The 14,023-nt window shown below is 47.2% G+C and overlaps 1 non-coding gene across 1 annotated transcript; it reads right to left on the reverse strand.

Annotated features, from left to right (window-relative positions):
- Nucleotides 1–12,919: 12,919 nt before the first annotated feature.
- Nucleotides 12,920–13,010, reverse strand: trnar-ucg (transfer RNA arginine (anticodon UCG)). Its single transcript is given in 2 exon segments — nucleotides 12,920–12,955; nucleotides 12,974–13,010. It is a non-coding gene; the product is annotated as a tRNA-Arg (tRNA).
- Between the last annotated feature and the right edge of the window lie 1,013 nt (nucleotides 13,011–14,023).

A 14,023-nucleotide genomic window follows, 5' to 3' on the forward strand; every position in this document is an offset into this window, starting at 1 on the left:
CCCTGAATCAACATCACTTAAAAACAGATTATCTCGTTTTTATCACGTTGTTGTTTCTGGGAGCTTGCTGTGCGCACATTGGCCACCATGTTTCCTGCATGACTACAGTGACTACACTTGGAAAGTCCTTCATTGGCTATAAAAGGCTTTGCAATGTCCTGTGGTCGTGAAATGCAAGTCTTGCTTTTTTCATTGTTATCAGTGTCATTGTGATCAAAAGATAGGATTCGTGAGCACAAAATTTAAATCACTTTTGATTAAAATAATGTAAAAGCATCTATATTCTTGCACTGTACTTAATAATCTCCATCTTCCTATCCTTACAGAGTGCAATGTCATCGACCCTGAAATTGATTCCAGAATCTCATAGAATCTTAGACTCATAGAAAGTTTAAGGCACAGAAAGAGGCCACTTGGCCCTCAGACAATTTCAGCCCAGATCTGATGAAAGGTCACAGACCACAAACGTTAACTCTGTTTCTCTCTCCACAGATGCTGCCAGACCTGCTGAGTATTTCCAGCATTTTCTGTTTTTATTTCAGATTTCCAGCATCTGCAGTATTTTGCTTCTGTGTTAATTTGAAAGTTAAAACTGATCCACCTGTTTACAATTCACACTGGGGTCTCCCATGAAATGATTCTGTATAATATTGATATAATGAATACAGATTCCGACACAGAGCTTCCTGTGGGGAATTGGGGATATGAAAACCAGCAGACTCTGCAGGGATTTCCACTGGGAGCACAAATTCACAAAATCTACCTTTTATATATCGATTCATTTTGATTGTCCTTCTGGAAAATTATTTTGCAACAATTTAAACATCAACCCACAGCTCCATGACTGGGTCAATTATGAGGTCATCCTCTGACAGGTCATGTGACAGCTGGAGCCACAAGACATCAGAAACAGATTTGTGACTGGATTAAAAGCTGGAATCCTGTCACAATGGCTTTTCAAATAAAGCTGTTGCTGTTTGAAAACACAGCAGTTAAACTTTCTGCCTGACCATGAGGGGAGCTAGGGAGAAATTTACAAAACTCAATCCTTCAACAAAATAGTTCAAAAATCATTAATATAGAAATCATGTGAGGATTTATATGCAGGAGAAACAAGCAGAATATAGAAAGTACAGAGGAGAGCTGAAAAAGGAAATGAGATCAGCAAGAGAATGTATGAGAAAAGATTAGCAGGTCACATAACTGGGAACACTGAAGTCTTTTACCAACATATGGACAGTCAATGAAAGGGTGTGTCAATTAGGAGATCCTGTGGAGGCAGAGGGTGTGGCTGAGGCACTAGTTAAGTATCACAAAATAAGCGGATGCTGCAAATGTCACAGTAAAGGAGGAGGAAGTGAAGAAATTGGACAGGATGAAAATAGATAAAGAGGAGACAATTACAAGGTTGGCAGCTCTCACAGTAGAAAAGTCACCCAGTTTGAATGGGCTGCATCCTGGGTTGCTGAGGGAAGTAAGGGTGGAAATATCAGAGACTCGAACCACAATCTTTCAATCCTCCTTAAATATGGGAATGTTGCCAGAGGACTGGAGGATGCAGGTAAGCTTGGGTAGTTCGATCTCAGTTTAATTTGACCATTTTTATCATGTATCCATTGTAATAACTAACAAGGTCAAGAAAGCCATTTTATAATTAACACATGACCAAAGGAGCCATTTTGTGTTCAGTACTAATGTGCCGTGTTGAGGACACTATTTGTGCTTAAACATTAGCACAACACGGGAAGAAACGGTTACCGATTATAAGCTCTCACTCAATTGGTGCAGAGTATGAGCGCCAGGGGTTACTTCTGACAGTTGAAGAGATCATCGCATCTCATTGGATAGCTACCACCCACTTCAAGCTGGGCATCCCCCAATCAGTTAGGTGCTTTCCTGCCACAACCTGCTTGCTTCAATGGGTGCTTGGAGCTTAGAGAGTCATCTCTCAACAGGCGGATCGATAATCAATGCACCAAGAAAAACAAGCTCAACAAAGAAGACACCAGTCCTTCGCATCGCAAGCTGGAATGTGAGGACCATGTGTCCTGGCCTTACTGACACCCTTCTGCAGGTTGATGACACACACAAGACAGCTTTGATGGACAAAGAACTCACAAGGCTCAATGTGGGCATTGCTGTGCTGCAAGAAACTTGACTCGTTCAAAGTGGATCCCTCAAAGAGAAACACTACACCTTCTTCTGGCAGGGGAAAGCCCAAGAGGCAACTCGTGAGCATGGAGTGGTTTTCACAGTAAAAAACACGCCACTTGAGATGAGTGAACCAGCCACAGTAGGCTCAGAGAGACTTCTTACTCTTCACTTGTCAACAAGCGTGGGCCCAGTTAATCTCATGTGCATCTATGTCCCGACACTCACCTCCACCCCAGATGTCAAGGATCAATTCTATGTGACACTTGATACTGCCATCAGTAGAATTCCCAGCACTGAGGGACTGTACCTTCTAGGAGACTTCAACGCAAGCTTGGGTCCTGACTACAGCTTGGCCAACAAGCATAGAGCACCAGGGGATTGGCAAGATGAATGAAAATGGACAGAGGTTGCTGGAACTATGCTGTCACCATGCATTCTGTGTGATGAACAGCTACTTCCAGGTCAAGCTGTGCCACAGGGTGTCCTGGAGACATCTGAGATCACACCACTGGCACCAGCTAGACCTTATCATCACCAGACATACCACCCTCAGCAGTGTCCTCATCACTCACAGCTATCACAGCGCTGACTGTGACACTGAGCACTCCCTGGTATGTAACAAGGTCAGGCTTCAGCCAAGGAAGCTTCATCCATCCAAGAAGAACGTCGTCCTCAGATCAACACTTGGCGAACCACTGATCCAGAAAGGACCCAGGAGTTCCTCAACATCCTCGATCAGGCTCTTTCAGACAACAATGCTCAAGGTCTCAGTGCGGTGTCAAAGTGGAATCATCTGTTAACAAGCAGATGGAAAGGTGAGTGGAGCATTACCTTAAATTCTACATAACGGAGAATATTGTCATTGAAGTGGCTCTCAGTGCCATTCCAGACTTCCCTGTCATGGAGGAGCTGGACAGTGACCCCACCATAGTGGAGCTCAACAAAGCCATTGACCATCTTGCCAGTGGTAAAGCCCCGGGAAATGATGGTATTCCACCTGGAATCATCAAAAGTGGAAAAGCGGCTCTGCTGCAGCATCTCCATGAACTTCTGTGTCTCTGTTGGAAGGAAAGATCTGCACCTCAAAACATGCGTGATGCAAACATGGTCACCTTGTACAACAATAAGGGGAATCGCAGTGACTGCAGCAATTAGCGAGGCATCTCCTTGCTAAGTATTGTGGGGAAGGTCTTTGCTCGCATTGCTCTGACCAGATTGCAGACCCTGGCATCACACATCTATCCTTAGTCTCAGTGCAGCTTCAGAGCTGGTTGATCGACAGTCGACATGATTGTCTCACTTCGGCAGTTACAGGAGAAGTACTGTGAACAGTACAGACCACTCTACATTGTCTTTACATATGAACATACGAATTAGGAGCAGGAGTGGGCCACTCGTCCCTTCGAGCCTGCTTCACCATTCAATAAGCTCATGGCTGAACTGATTACTCCACATTTCCATCTACCTCCGATAACCTTTCACCCCCTTGCAGATAAAGAATCTATCCATCTCTCCCTTAAAAATATTCAAAGACTCTGCTTCCACTGCCTTTTGAGGAAGAAAATTCCAAAGACTCACGACCCTCTGAGGGGGAAAATTGCTCCTCATCTCTGTCTTAAATGGGTGACCCCTTATTTTTAAACAGTGACCCCTAGCTCTAGATTCTCCCACAAGGGGAAACATCCTTTCCACATCCACCCTGTCAAAACCCCTCAGGATCTTGTATGTTTCAATCATGTCGCCTGTTTCTCTTCTAAACTCTAGTGGATACGAACCGAGCCTGTCCAATCTTTCCTCATATGACAGCCCACCCATTCCATGTATTAGTCTAGTAAACCTTCTCTGTACTACCTCCAATGTATTTACATCCTTCCATAAATAAGGAGACCAGTACTGTACTCAGTATTGCAGAAGAGGTCTCACCAATGCCCTATATATCTGAAGCATAACCTCCCTACTATTGTATTCAATTCCCCTGGCGATAAATGATAGCATTCTATTAGCTTTCCTAATTACGTGCTGTATCTGCAGACTAACCTTTTGCGATTCGTGCACTAGGACACCCAGATCCCTCTGCATCTCAGATCTCTGCAATCTCTCACCATTTAGATAATATGCTTTTTTATTCTTCCTGCCAAAGTGGACAATTTCCCACTTTCCCACATTATACTCCATTTGCCAGGTCTTTGCCCATGCACTTAACCTATCTATATCCCTTTGTAGCCCCCTTATGTCCTCTTCACAACCTACTTTCCGACCTATCTTTGTCATCAGCAAATTTAGCAACCATACTTTTGGTCGCTTCATCAAAGTCATTTCGAGAATTGTAGAAGGTTGAGGCCCCAGCACAGATCCATGTGGACCACTCGTTACTTCTTGCCAACCAGAAAATGACCCATTTATGCTGACTCTCTGTTTCCTGTTCGCTAGCCAATCTTCTATCCATGCCAATATGTTACCCCTGACACCATGAGCTTTTATTTTCTGCAATAACCTTTGATATGTCACCTTATCCTTCTGGAAATCGAAGTACAATACATCCACCGGTTCCACTTTATCCACAGCACATGTAACTCCCTCAAAGAACTCCAATAAATTGGTTAAACATGATTTTCCTTTCACAAAACCATGTTGACTCTGCCTGGTTACCTTAATGTTTTCTAAATGCCCTGCTATAACATCTTCAGTAATCGCTCCTAACATTTTCCCTAAGACAGATGTTAAGCTAACCGGCCTGTCGTTTCCTGCTTTCTGTCTCCCTCCCTTTTTGAATAAATGAATTACATTCGCTACTTTCCAATCTAACAGAACCTTCCCGAAGCGAGGGAATTTTGGAAAATTAAAACCAGCGCATCAACTATCTCACTAGCCACTTCAGGACCTGGCGACTTGTCAGCCCGCAGCTCCAACAATTTGTTTAGTACCACTTCCCCGGTGATTGTAATTTTCTTGAGTTCCTCCCTCCCTTCCATTTCCTGACTTACAGCTAATACTGGGATGTTATTTGTATCCTCAATAGTGAAGACCAATCCAAAGTATCTGTTCAATTCTTCTGCCATCTCTTAATTATCCATTATTAATTCCCCAGACACACTTTCCATAGGACCAACACTCACTTTGTTAACTCTTTTCTTTTTAAAATATCTATCCAAACTCTTACTAGTTGTCTTTATATTTCTTGCTAGCTTTCTCTCGTCCTCTAATATTACCTTCCTTATCAATCTTTTAGTCATTCTTTGCTGTTTTTTATATTCTGTCCAATCTTCTGACCTGCCTCCCACCTTTACACAATTATAGGCTTTTTCTTTAAGTTTGATAGTATCTTTAACTGTTTTCATTAAACATGGATGGTGAGTCCCACCTTTGGAATTTTTCTTTCTCGTTGAAATGTATCTATTCTGTGTATTCTGAAATTTTCCTTAAATGTCTGCCACTGCATCTCTATTGACCTATCCCTTAACCTAATTTGCCAGTTCACTTTAGCTAGCTCTGCTTTCATGCCCTTATAATTGCCCTTATTTAAGTTTAAATACTAGTCTGGGACCCACACTTCTCTCCCTCAAACTGAATGCAAAATTCAATCATATTATGATCGCTATTACCTAGGGGCACCTTAACTATGAGGTCATTAATTAATCCTATCTCATTGCACAATGCCAGGTCTAGTATACCCTGCTCTCAGGTTGGCTCCAGAACTTATTTTTCCAAGAAATTATCCCAAAAACATTCTGTGGACTCCTCATCTCGGCTACCTCTGCCCATCAGAATTTTCCAGTCTATATGGATATCAAAATCCACCATAATTATTGCTGTACCTTTCTGACAAGCTGCCATTATTTATTTTTTTATACCCCATCCTGCAGTGTGGTTAATGTTAGGTGGCCTGTACACCACTCCCACAAGTGACTTCTTGCCTGTATTATTTCTCATCTCAACTCAAACTGCTTCGACATCGTGATCTCCTGAACTTAGGTCATCCCTCTCTATTGCGCTAATACCATCATTAATTAACAGAGTTACCCCACCACCTTTTCCAAGCTTCCTGTCCTTCCTAAATGCCATGGAACCTCCAATATTCACATCCCAATTGATGACGCCCTGCAGCCAGATCTCTGTAATGACTATCAGATCGCACTTATTTATTCTATTTGTGCTCTCAGTTCATCTGTTTTGTTTCGAATGCTCCATGCATTCAGATACAGAGCATTTAGTTTTGTCCTTTTATTATTTTTGTAACCTCTAGCCTTATCTGTTGATTTACTCTTAGATTTATCTGCTCTGTCCCTTCCTGTCACAGTCTGTTTATCATTTCCCATATTTATACCTTTCTCTCTTGCCTTGTCTCTCCTCCTTGATTCACCATATCTTCCCAAATTTGATCCCTTGCCCCCACTATTCAGTTTAAAACTGTCTCTACTTCCCTCGTTATGTGGCTCGCTAGAACACCGGCACCAGCACGGTTCAGGTGTAGAGCGTCCCAACGGTACAGCCACCACTTTCCCCAGTACTGGTGCCAATGTCCCACGAACCAGAACCCACTACTACCACAACAGTCTTTGAGCCACGCATTAATTTCTCTAATCTTATTTGTCCTATGCCAATTTGCACATGGCTCAGGTAATAATCCAGAGATTATAAACTTTGAGGTTCTGCTACTTAATTTGCTGCCTAGTTCCTCATACTGACTTTGCAGAACCTCTAACCTTGTCCTGCCTATGTCATTGGTACCGACATGGACCACGACGACTGGATCCTCCCCCTCCCATTGTATGTTTCTCTCCAGCCCTGAGCAGACGTCCTGAATCCTGGCACCGGCAGGCAACACAGCCGTCTGGACTCTTGCTCTTTGCTGCAGAGAACAGAGTCAATCCACCTGACTATACTGTCCCCTACTACCACTACATTCCTTTTTTCTCACTCTTTGAGCCGCAAACTTTTTTTTTATTTCCAAAATATATTTTATTCATAAAAACCTGTAACAATTACATTGCCAAACAGTTTAAAACAGCATCAAAAAATACAAACATTTCAAGGGAGATCAGTTTCCTTCAATACTGTCATGTGTTTCTTCCCAACCCTTCCGTTTCACAATTGTCATGTCAATTACAGTTTTACATTTACAGCAATTGAGAATATTAACGATACAGTTCGAGGGGTTTCCCATGGATCCAGCCCCTCAGTCCAGCTTGGTGGGGGAACCTTGCACTGTGGTCTTTCCCCATTGAGCCTTTGCTGCGGCTGCCCCAAGCTTTAGTGCGTCCCTCAGCACTTAGTCCTGGACCTTGGAATGTGCCAGTCTGCAACATTCGGTGGTGGACAATTCTTTGCGCTGGAAGAGCAGCAAGTTTCGGGCAGACCAAAGGGCGTCTTTCACCGAATTGATAGTCCTCCAGCAGCAGTTGATGTTTGTCTCGGTGTGCGTCCCTGGGAACAGCCCGTCGAGCACAGACTCCTGTCTTACAGAGCTGCTTGGGATGAACCTTGACAAAAACCACTGCATCTCTTTCCACACCTGCTTTGCAAAGGCACATTCCAGGAGGAGGTGGGCGACCGTCTCTTCCCCACCACAGCCAACGCGGGGGCACTGTGCGGAGGGGGCGAGACTTCGGGTGTGCGTGAAGGATCTGACGGGGAGGGCCCTTCTCACCACCAGCCAAGCTACGTCTTGGTGCTTGTTTGAAAGTTCTGGTGATGAGGCATTCCACCAAATGACTTTGACGGTCTGCTCGGGGAACCATCCGACATGATCCACCGTTTCCTTTTCCCGTAGGGCCTTGAGGACATTCCGTGCAGACCACTGCCTGATGGACCGGTGGTCAAAGGTGTTTTCCCGCAGAAACTGCTCCACGAAGGATAGGTGGTACGGCATCGCCCAACTGCATGGAGTGTTCCGCGGCAATGTGACCGGGCCCATCCTTCGCAACACCGGGGACAGATAGAACCTCAGCACGGAGTGACACTTGAAGTTTGCGTACTGGGGATCTACACACAGCTTGATGCAGCCGCACACGAAGGCAGTCATCAGGATGAGGGCCACGTTGGGTACATTTTTCCCGCCCTTGTCCAGAGATTTGAACATCGTGTCCCTCCGGACCCGGTCCATTTTAGATCCCCAGATGAAGCGGAAAATGGCTCGGGTGACTGCCACAGCACAGGAGTGGGGTATGGGCCAGACGTGCGCCACGTAGAGCAACAACGTGAGCACCTCGCACCCGATGACCAGGTTCTTACCCACAATGGAGAGAGATCGCTGCCCCCACATGCCCAACTTTTGTCGTACCTTGGCTGCTCGCTCCTCCCATGTTTTGGTGCACGCCCCGGCCCTTCCGAACCATATCCCCAGCACCTTCAGGTAGTCTGACCTGACGGTGAAGGGGACAAAGGATCGGTCAGCCCAGTTGCCAAAGAACATGGCCTCGCTCTTGCCGTGGTTAACTTTGGCTCCCGAGGCCAGTTCGAACTGGTCGCAGATACTCATCAGTCTGCGCACGGTCAGCGGATCCGAGCAGAAAACGGCGTCGTCATCCATGTACAGGGAGGTTTTGACCTGAGTGCCTCCGCTGCCTGGGATTGTCACTCCTCTTATGCTCGCATCCTTCCTAATATACTCAGCAAAGGGTTCAATACAGCAAACAAACAAGACCGGGGACAGAGGGCAGCCCTGTCTGACTCCAGATTTGATCGGGAAACTTTCAGATTCCCACCCGTTGATTGAGACTGCGCTACTGATGTTTGTGTAGAGCAGTTGGATCCAATTGCAGATTCCCTCCCCAAACCCCATTTTGGAAAGCACGTCCATCATGTAGGTGTGCGATATCCTGTCAAAAGCCTTCTCCTGGTCCAGGCTGATGAGGCAGGTGTCCACCCTCCTGTCCCGTACGCAGGCGATCGTATCCTTGAGGAGCGCGAGACTATCAGAGATCTTCCTGCCGGGTACAGTACAGGTCTGATCGGGGTGAATCACCAACTCCAGAGCAGAATTGACTCGACTGGCTATGACTTTGGACAGAATCTTGTAATCAACATTAAGCAGTGAGATGGGCCGCCAATTTCTGATTTCTGCCCTCTCCCCCTTCTGCTTGTAAATGAGGGTGATGATGCCTTTTCTCATGGATTCTGACATGCTGCCGGCCAGGAGCATACTCTCGTATACTTCCAGCAGGTCCGGGCCGACCCAGTCCCACAGGGCCGAGTACAACTCGACTGGTAAGACGTCGCTCCCGGGAGTTTTACTCGTCTCGAAAGACTGGACGGCCTTTGTCAGCTCGTCCAGAGTTAGCGGCTTGTCCAGTCTCTCCCTCCTGCTGTCATCTAAGACCTCTGTGATAGATGACAGGAAGGACTGGGAGGCTCTGCTGTCTGTGGGCTTCGCGTCATACAGTCCAGCATAAAAGGATTTGCTGATCCTTAGTATGTCGGACTGCGAAGACGTTACCGAGCCATCTTCTTCCTTCAGGCTGCTGATAACAGAGCTCTCTCTGTGTACCTTTTGGAAGAAGTAACGCGAGCACGTCTCATCCTGCTCGATGGAGTGGACTCTGGACCGGAAGATGATCTTGGAGGCCTCCTTGGCAAAGAACGAGGCCTGCTGGCTCTTCACCTCTTGGAGGTCCTCCTTGACCTCGACCCCCATTGACTGCAACCGGAGTAGATTTTGCATAATTTTCTGGAGTCGGGACACTTCCCTCTGTCTCCCTCTCGCCTTCTGAACACCTGTGTGGATGAAGAACCTCTTGATGTTCTCCTTAATCGCTTCCCACCAGTGAACTGGAGACTCAAAGAGGGGTTTCACGGTCCTCCAACCATTGTAATCCCTTTTGAGTTCCTCAACGTTCTCTGGGGTCAGCAGTGTCGCATTGAGCTTCCACGTCCCTCTGCCAACCCGCTGGTCGTCCTGTAAGTGACAGTCGGCCAGTAAGAGGCAGTGGTCGGAGAAGAACACCAGCTTGACGTCGGTGGATCCGACCGTGACAGCACGGGACACAAACAGGAAGTCAATCCTGGAACGGGCAGACCCGTCCGATCTTGACCATGTGTATCTGCGCTGCGCTCCGTCTGCAGGTTTGCTGAAGACGTCGTGCAGTTTGGCATCTTTAACTGTTTCTATTAGGAATCTGGACGTAGCGTCCAGTTTGCTGTCGTCACTGCCGGATCGTCCAGCCGCATCGATGATGCAGTTGAAGTCACCGCCTAGGATGACCGGCCTGGACGTCGCCAGCAGCAGTGGGAGCTGCTGGAAGACGGTCAGCCGCTCGCTGCGTTGTACCGGGGCGTACACGTTGATCAACCGGAGCGGAGCGTTGTTGTACATCACGTCTGCTACGAGGAGGCGGCCGCCCACCAACTCCTTAACTTCGGAGATGGTGAAGTTACCTCCCCGCAGCAGAATACCCAGGCCGGAGGAACGGCAGTCATTACCCCCCGACCAGATCGATGGCCCATGGGACCACCATCGCGACCACTGCCTGTAGGTGCTGAGGTGTGGTATTCCACACTCCTGCAGAAACAGTAGGTCAGCTTCGACCTTGGCAAGGTAATCCAAGGTTGAAACACATTGCGTAGTAGATTTAATGCTACGCACATTAATGGAAGCAATTCTTACACCCATTTTTTACTAAAAATTAGTTGTTGCTTCCCATACCATTTGTCCTCGCTAGTCCCAGTCCTTCCCCTTCTGGATGTTCCTGCATACCCATCGTATGCACAAGCAGTTTCACGTTGGTTGGGCTCAGAAACCCCTCCTGATTTTTCATGCAGGGTTTGTGCCGCTCGGGTGACATCGGGTGGGGGTCTTGTAGGCAGAGAGGATTGGGTTGTCCTCAGCTGCTTCCATCTGTTCCTCCTCGAAAACATCACAGCTCCCGGTCTCCAGGAGCTCAGGTGCGCCAGACGTGTCTTTGCTCCCGGTGTCCCGGAGCTGAGATGCGTTGGCCACGTCGTTACGTGTGGGGCATTGGGGTTGGGGCACGCCGGGCCCTTCACAGCTTCCAGTGCCCGGGGGCTGGGATGCTCTATCATCCATCTCGGAGTTCTGCCGCCTCTTTTGAAGGGGCTGTCGCTCCAGCATTTCCCCGTCCAGTCAACAGGAGTTGTTGCAGTCTGATTCAGAAGAGAGCCTCCTCTTGCCACTGGTTTGGGTGGTGGCTTTGGGATGTTTTTTCTTTGTGGTTTTCCTCTGGACCACTTGCCACTGACCTGTTTGTCCATCTGCTGCCTCCTCCTCCATTGATTCTGTCTGTGGAGGAGGGGTTTCCGGGCGCTGGATAGGTGCTGGGTCGTTGGTTTCAGCTGCCTCCCCTTCCTTCTCAGGTTGAAGTTCCTCGCTGCGGAGAAGGTTGCTGGTCTCCTTTCGAACAGCGGACGCATTCGTCGAACCTTCTCCCGGCCTTTCCTTGGACCTTGCCGCCTGAGCATAGCTGAGGCAACATTTGGGGCAGGTCTTGTAGAGATGGCCTGCCGCACCGCACAAGTTGCAACACTTAGTCTGCTTACAGTCCTTGGTCTGATGGCCTTCCTCCTTGCAGTTCTTGCAAACAACCGTGCTGCAGTTGGCTGCCATGTGACCAGATTTGCCACAGGTGCGGCAAACTCTGGGCTGCCCAGCGTAGACCAAGAAGCCTCGACTTCCCCCGATAGCGAAGCTGGAGGGAGGGTGGATGATGGCTCCACTGGGATCTACCTTCAAGGTCACCTTGACCTGCCGCTTGCTGGTCCAGATCCCAAAGGGGTCCTTGACATCAGTGCTGCTGCCGGCCACCTCGACGTACCTGGCGAGAAAGGTGAGTACATCCACCACCGGAACATGGGGGTTGTAGAGGTGAATCGTCACCACCCGGTACCGTTGTGACGGAAGCGTGAAGAGCGGCTCCGCTGTGAGGATCGACAGTGGCGCCCGGTCCCCTTTCACCTTGAACGCCTTGAGAAACTTGATGCATCCCGCCACGTTCCGGAACGTCACGTCGAAGTATCCACTGCTGGGGAAATCCTGCAGGCAGAAGACGTCCATCGCTTGAAATCCGCAGCAATCGAAGAGAAATTTCTTGATGAAGAAGGTGCGATCGACCGGTGCATCTCCTTCCTTGTCCTTCACGACCACCCGAACAGTGTTGCGCACTCCCTGGCCCGAAACTCGAAAATTGGTTATAGCCATTTTACTCAAAGTTCCCCCAGGATCAAAAGGCAATGATCATGGTCTCTTCTCAATCAAATAAGCACTGATAAGAACAGATACTACACTTGCTGCAGATGTGTTTGCTCTGGATCACACTGGCATCCAGGAGCTCCCACATGCTGCAGCTGTGACACATCACCTGTCCTGTCATCCTTAACGTGTTTCAATTAACTACTTAATTATTTTATTCAATTGTTTATTTTATTGTATATTTTATAAAGCTTACTACTAGTTTGTTTACTATTTTAAACATTTGGACTAAAATGGACCTTAATCACTTTCCAGATACTCATCAAACATGCAGCTTTTTCCAAACCAATCAACTACCTGCTTGCCTGTGATGTCACAGCTTACCAGATCCTCACCAAACAGCTCCTTCCACAGCACCGAAGCAAGAACCAAATCCTGGAAACTCACCCCAGCGGCTCTCTGTTTCCCTGCTCTCACTCTCCATTGTGATGTCACCCCTTGATTTTTTTACCCCTGCTCCGCTCCTGCCGTGCTCCTCTCTCTCTCGCTCTGTCTCTGAGTCGGTGCTTTTGACACACTTGTTTCTTCTGTTCCGTTGTGCTCTTCTGTCTCTGGTCCAAAATCTGACTCTGGTGGGATTTGAATCCACAACCTTTGAATACCTTCTTTATCACTATTTCGAAGTCCAACACGCTATCCATTGCGCCACAGAATCACACATATTTTGAACGACATCACCAAGGCCTTTGTGATCTTGTCAGCAGAGACTGACTCTTCAAACTGCGATGGAAACTCGGCTGCCCTCCTGAACTCTTGGGCATCATCTCTTCTTTCCACGAGAACATGCACAGTTCCATCAGTTACAATGGAGCAACATCAGACACTTTCAAGATCAGCAGTGGGGTAAAGCAGGGCTGCGCGCTGGCGCCAACTCTCTTAGGAAAAGAGGAACATAGGAGTAGGCCATTCAGCCCATCGAGCCTGATGATTCCGAGACTCGGGTCCTGAATCTAAACAAAGAAAACTATGAAGGTATGAGGCGGGAGTTGGCTCTGATAGATTGGGGAACGTTACTTAAAGGGTTGACAGTGGATAGGCAATGGCTAGCATTTAAAGAGCGCATGGATGAATTACAACAATTGTTCATTCCTGCCTGTGCAAAAGTAAAACAGGAAGGGTGGCTCAACTGTGGCTTACAAAAGAAATTAAGGGAAGTATTAGATCCAAGGAGGAGAAATATAAAATGGCCAGAACAAGCAGCAAACCTGAAGATTGTGAGCAGTTTGGAATTTAGCAGAGGAGGACAAAAGGATTGATTAAGAAGGGGGAAATAGAGTATGAGAGTAAGCTAGCAGAGAACATAAAAACTGACTGTAAAAGCTTCTATAGATATGTGTAGAGAAAAAGATTAGTGAAGACAAATGTGGGCCCCTTACAGTCAGAAACGGGGGAATTTATAATGGGGAACAAAGAAATGGCAGACCAATTAAATACATACTTTGTATCTGTCTTCACAAAGGAGGATACAAATTATCTCCCAGAAATGTTGGGGAACATAGGGTCTAGTGAGAAGGAGGAACTGTATGAAATCAGTATTAGTAGGGAATGTTTGGGAAATTGATGGGATTGAAGGCTGATAAATCCCCAGGCCCTGATAATCTACATCCCAGAGTACTTAAGGAAGTGGCCCTTGAAATAGCAGATGCATTTCTGGTCTTTTTTCAAAAT

Source organism: Heterodontus francisci, unplaced genomic scaffold, assembly GCF_036365525.1.
Source record: "Heterodontus francisci isolate sHetFra1 unplaced genomic scaffold, sHetFra1.hap1 HAP1_SCAFFOLD_278, whole genome shotgun sequence".
Classification (NCBI taxonomy): Eukaryota; Metazoa; Chordata; class Chondrichthyes; order Heterodontiformes; family Heterodontidae; genus Heterodontus; species Heterodontus francisci.